Source organism: Homarus americanus, unplaced genomic scaffold (genome assembly GCF_018991925.1).
Source record: "Homarus americanus isolate GMGI-L3 unplaced genomic scaffold, GMGI_Hamer_2.0 scaffold55640, whole genome shotgun sequence".
In the NCBI taxonomy this organism is placed as follows: Eukaryota; Metazoa; Arthropoda; class Malacostraca; order Decapoda; family Nephropidae; genus Homarus; species Homarus americanus.
In genome coordinates, this window is record NW_024713650.1 from 2,073,479 (window position 1) to 2,079,641 (window position 6,163).

A 6,163-nucleotide genomic window follows, 5' to 3' on the forward strand; every position below is an offset into this window, starting at 1 on the left:
ACAAGGCAGTCCATGGTTACAATTACTGTACTTTTGTCAAGAGTTTAGTGAAGAAAACCACAATGAGAAAGATGACCTGTACTGTACCTAACCTGGACTTGTGTGTCTGGTGCATCATGAATCAGGTCACCAGAAGAACTCTTGTGGTCATCATTTCTCCATCTTCAAGTCATCATCCTGAATGAATAATTATTACAACTCTGTACAAATATATTAAATAGTATACTCACAGTAGGATACACTATATACACTGCTAAGGTATCCCAATATACAGTATGTACATGATGTAAACAAGTTTCAACAAATGTCTACACTATAAGCTAAATAAACAAATCATTTTATTATTAATACAAAGATTTTCCTCACAGAACAGAACCCCAATATATAAAATTACTTAAACTTAATTCTAAGAATCAGAACAATATTTGTATACTAAGGAACACCAGTGAACTAGCTTACTGCCAAATTGCATAGCACAACTTAAGCACCAGATATGAAAAAGTGGAGAAACGTAAGTAACAACCTTATTTTTACCATATAGGTCTAACAGTAGTGATAAACTTTTGATAAATGTTCAACAGGCTGTCAAACAACTGCCCCTGCAATGTTTTATACAACTGTACAGTACTAGATTATTGATGATCATTATGCAAGGCATCTGTTAGTAGTGAAAAGGTTTATTAAGAACTGTTGGTAAGAGTAAGGCAGAGTAACATTCAACACTTCTCCATCAATTTCTTTTTAAGAATGTGGCAACATTAAAAAGTAACCCAAAATAATCAAACTAAGTTAAAATTTGGAAGAAACTAACATTTACAATTGTGGGTAAGTTAGACTAATCCAAGGATCAGGTACAAACAACAAGCCATCAACCCAGAACATTAATTCTACAATTTTTGCTAACTACATGTGCTTTGTACGGGTTTAATAAATAACTTATAAAAAATCCTTTAAATTCCACCATCTATAACAGGTAATCACATTCTTTTTCACGTGGTGTAAAGTTTATATAGAATACAAGTATAGTATTTCCTCGCTAACCTGAACTATAAGCCACGCCCTCTATACTTATAGCCGTATTGTCTTGTACATTTACCTCCCCGGACTGTGTATACAAGCCTGCATTATATCAACCTTATAAATTATTTAACATTTTCTAACATCCTCTGGAAGAGCTAATGACTCGAGATCATTTACATTATGATAGTCCAGATAGTTAACATTATTTTATATTAAAGTCTGTTTACCTATTGTCAACAGTTTGGATTTCTTGTCAGCCTCAATCAGCTGTTAAGGTATAGAAGAGAAAAGTAGGGCCTAAGGCCAGGTTAGTGTAGCGAGTACAGTGACTCTCTCCAAGAATCTAACTGCTCCAGAAGGTCGTTCGTTAACCTAGCAAGTTCGAGTTAACCTAAAAACCATTGTTTCAATGGGTTTTTGGGTACTGGTTCCAGCTCACCTAAAGGCCTTCCCTACCCAACAAAATGGTAGGAAAAGTTCACTTACTTTGAGGTGTGTATAGAAGGCTCCTGATGATGATGATGATGGATTAGAATGGGGTGGAGGAGAAGGATCTAAGAGTATGCATTGGGGTGGAAGAGAAGTCACCCCATGGCGCCTATTTCACCCATATAATTTTAGCTCTCTGGTGTAATTCAAGATTATTTTTTAAATCAACACTGCACTGCAATATATATTGTCAATATGTAAAATATATTTCAAAATGACCAATAATTTGCTTGGAAACACAGAAAAAAGCGCTAGGTTGAAGAGAGTCTCAAGCAAGATAAGTTACGTCCAGTGAAAACAGAGAGAGACTAACTCCTGTTTGCTGTGTTAAGAGGCTGGATACGCGATTAAACTAGTCACTTTACCTTTTCAATTATGTTCACAATTGTTGCAGTCTAATGCCAAACTGAATATTAAACTTTTTTAAAATTATTGAATAGTATAAACTTTGATATTTACTAAAATAGTAAGGAATTTAAGCCCTAGAACCGATTAATGTATTGCAGATTGATACTAAAGCTGGTTGTCTGCCAGTGTTTAAGAATCCATTCAATCAATTCTTTTTTTTCGCTAACCTAATTGAAGATTCTTATGGAAGGCAGTTCGTTAATCTAAAATTACGCAACCGAGGTGTTTAAAACGAATACCAAAACATAGCAAAGTCACCTGTATTAACTGGAATCCGGGGAACAACACAAACTGAGAACTAGAGATGCAGGCAAGTCAATAATGCCAAGGTTGAATGCAGTTATTTAACTTAAGAGGGATCCAGTTACTGTCAGGACCTTAGAGCCAGCCAAGTGAAGGTACTTGAAGGATTATGAATATAAATGACAATTAAACTAAAGGTAAGAGACTTAATCTTTGTTGGATGTATTTATAGATCACAGAACTGCAGTTTATTAAGCCAGGTCAGTTTACAGGCATCAATACTCAACACACCATTATGGGCGACTCACTGGAGGAATGAAATCACCGAGAAACAAATGCAAACACTGTTGAATATAGCCAGTTAAGTAAACTATTGGACTGATAAAATATACTGTATACTGCAGATCAAACCCACTGACTCATGAATAAAGAGACCACTCAGATTGTAGAAAGACTGAGTAAGATTGCCAGTCTGATTCCAAATGAGGTCAAGGCAAAGTCCCAAAAGCTTTCTACGTGTGGGCAAATCAGACCATTACAAGATCGTAGTTACTCTGATCTGGGCAAGACCAGAGGCGCCAAATAGTTTTCACCAGAGGCTGCAAACCTCCATGTGTTTGAGGAGTAACAACACAGTATTGTTCACAGTCAAGTATCAAGCCAAATCATCAAAACTAAAGGTACATACAGCCCTGATGGGGAGCTTCCAGTGTTAAAGACTTGGGCAGTGAGCTCCCTAAATCTTGTTGTATAGAAGCATAAACAAGCAAGACGTCTCCCAATGACTTGAAAATGGCATTTGCAAGTCCAATATTGAAACATAACGTATGAATAATTACAGTGCTGTATAGACCAATGAATGACCGGCATATTGTGTAAAGGATAGCCAATTGGTTTATGCCATTGTCCAGCTTATAGGCAGGCAAGGGGGGTGACTTGAGACAAGTTTATATACCTGTAATAGGGCATTACTTAGTCTAGTGTTCATAACTAGCAGAAGCCCACCCCACTAGAGGTCACAACTTATGGTTAATGACAAGCCCAGAAATCTTTGGGCAATTTTTTTTTGTCGCGTCGTTTACTGTTGGAATTTTGTGACTACAGTACTGTACTTGCCAACAGTAACAGCCAGTACGTGCCCAGTACTTAGAACATAAGAACATAAAGTGGGATACTGCAGGAGGCCGACTGGCCCATACAGGGCAGATCCCTTTCACACCCATCCCAGCACTTCCATGTGCCTATCCAACTTCGTCTTGAAGCTCCCTAGCGTCCCCGATCCTACTATAGCACTCGGTAGTCTATTCCACATATCCACAACTATTTCCAAACCAGTGCTTGCCTATATCCTTTCTGAATCGGAATTTATCTAATTTAAAGCCATTTGTTCTAGTTATTTCGTTATTACTTGCCAACAGTGTTTAACACCCAGTACATGCCCAGTACTTGCCAACTGTGTAACAGAGCCAGTACATGCCAGTGTTCAGATGCAATCGACCACACCTTGACCCCAACTGCAAAGTTAATGCAACAGACTTGACATTTCACTATAGAACACACGGTCATTTTTCGTTAACCACCCATCACCTTTTAATGGGTTTCTCTTACCATTTAATAGATCGAGAAACAAATGTATACTTTAATTTAGCGGCATTCCAAAATTAAACACAATATCCACGATTTATTTGTGGTAATGAATTTTAATTTGATGTTATGGTGACAAACGTCGCTCTCGTTCGTAAAATACTAAAAAGAACACCAAACAAACCTTTGAAAACCTGACCTAATGTTTCCTAACTTGAGAAAATGTTAGGAATCACTTAATTTATAAATCCCTCATCTTACCACCTACTAAACACCAAAAACGTGAATAAGATAAACTTTTACCTTTGGATTTTTAGAAGTGCAAACGTTAGGTCAGGTTTTTAAGAGTTGTTTGGTGTTATATATAGTATTTTACCCCACATTTCCCTCTACTTTAAAGCCCTGCCCACTTTAAACAAATATTGCTAGTAATCTCCCCTACAGTACATCATTGGGGTGGGAATAAAATAAGTGATTCGCCCCAAAGATAAATGTTAAGAATCTTCCAAATCTAGAAAACTAGAGAAAAAAATATATGGAAAAAAGGTGATTGGTAGTTAACGAAAAAGTATCTCACAAACTTACCTCAATAAATAAGGTGGTACAGTACGTATCCACGCTGACGACCACTGGTGCACCAACCTGGCCTTTAACACAACAACAACTGGATCCATCATCTATAAAGAAAAGATAACTAATATTAGTCTATTGGCTGTCCTCAGGTTTTGGTAAGAGATTTTTTTTTTTTTACTTATACAGTTATTACTCAAATCTGACCTTTATTTCATTAGCAAATTATAGGTTTCAGCAAAAAATTGAACATTAATTTTTTAACAAACTGCTAATTTGCACAAAAAATAACGTCAAATTTGAGTAAAAAAGCCAAAAATACACAAACCAAAGGAACCAACCAACCAACCTAACCTAACCCAGTGAGTAAAACCTCGGGTGAACATGGCGGGAACCTATGGACAGCCAAAGGTCCAGTGTTACCGAAAATCTTACGAGTAACATACTTATAAGATAAATCCTGTTACATACAAGACCATGACAGTCACTCGGGTATGAACACCGCCACTATGAACTGGACAAAACTTAATCGTATTTCATTAATTTAAATAAAATCATCGAGCCAAAATTGTTAAGTATTCTTTAACGTAACTTGTCAATGTGAGAGTTAACGACCATTAACCTATGCTTGTTGTACCATTTAAAGCATTTCCTTTTAAAATAAATTGGTACAAATAAATAACCTTATATATCGTCCTTTACACAATTATAAATTTAACCAATTAAATACATTAAAATAACACTTACTATCAAACGAAGGTTCTGGTAAGTGAGAGAGACGACCGACAGCACCTTCCCCCTCTGTGTCTATATTGGTACTGAGGCGTCGACGCGTCAATCGCCTCCGTCTAGTATTCTTCCCGCCAAAAACCGTATCCGAATAAGGTGATTTTAAAAAAATAAATCCAACCTTAATAGAAAATACAAGATTTAATTCAAATTTTAGGTTAAATTAATTAATATCGTAATAAAGAAAAGAAACAATTAGAAAAACTTTATGGAAAAATAAACAGAAATAATAATACTGTACATTACTCTAAATTGTTCAGCTTCGGATACACTTGAGTAGGACGGAAAAGTTACCATCTATACCGATAAAAAAATGTGATATTAGATCATCGTAGCAGCGCCATCTGTTGAGCTGACCCCTTACTATACGAGAAACCCTTTAAATATGGTATTACTCATTATCAAGTTTGTTTTGAATTTGAGTTTCACCCGTAAGATGATGAAAACAAACCATAGTATTTGTAAATAAACCACAGTATAAGTAAACAAGCCATATTATATGTAAACAGAGCAAACGACGCACAGTCCTCACTACCTGCCATCTATTGAGCTGAGCCAGCAGTTGTAAGAGCTAATGAACACAGCGATTCGTTTAGATTCCTGTCTTTCGTATATAATACAGTTCCTAACAGTGAGCCAGTACATGCCCACAGTGCCACATTGAAATAGGTGTAGATCTTTACACAGTCTGCCCCCCCCCCAGCAACAACAACCATGAGTATACGTGATTACTGCAGGGAGACGTCGGATATGGAGGAGACAGGCCTGACTAATGCAACGTTTAGAAAATAACTGCTGCTTGGGAGATAAAATAATAAAAAAACACTAAGACAATTTATTAAAGACGAAAATAAAACAAAAATAAAAACATTGTTAATACGCCTGCAATCATTTCACTGCTCGGTGCTTAATGCGCTGGTGCCAAATCACCTTCATTTGTTCTGTATTTTGTTTATATACCAATGTTGAATCATTTTCTGTATTAAACAATTAATATTCATATATAGTAATAACAATAAATCTTAATTTGTTTTGTATTTTGTTTACTTACCAATGTTTT

General features: G+C 36.1%; 1 long non-coding RNA gene across 2 annotated transcripts; it reads right to left on the reverse strand.

Annotated features, from left to right (window-relative positions):
- Positions 1-89: 89 nt before the first annotated feature.
- Positions 90-5,796, reverse strand: LOC121873205. Of its 2 annotated transcripts, none has more exons than XR_006090209.1 (3): positions 5,062-5,796; positions 4,330-4,421; positions 90-177 (listed from the first exon to the last, which is right to left on the reverse strand). It is a non-coding gene; the product is annotated as an uncharacterized LOC121873205 (long non-coding RNA). The 2 variants fall into 2 exon arrangements; XR_006090207.1 differs by having other exon boundaries at positions 4,330-4,438.
- Positions 5,797-6,163: the final 367 nt, after the last annotated feature.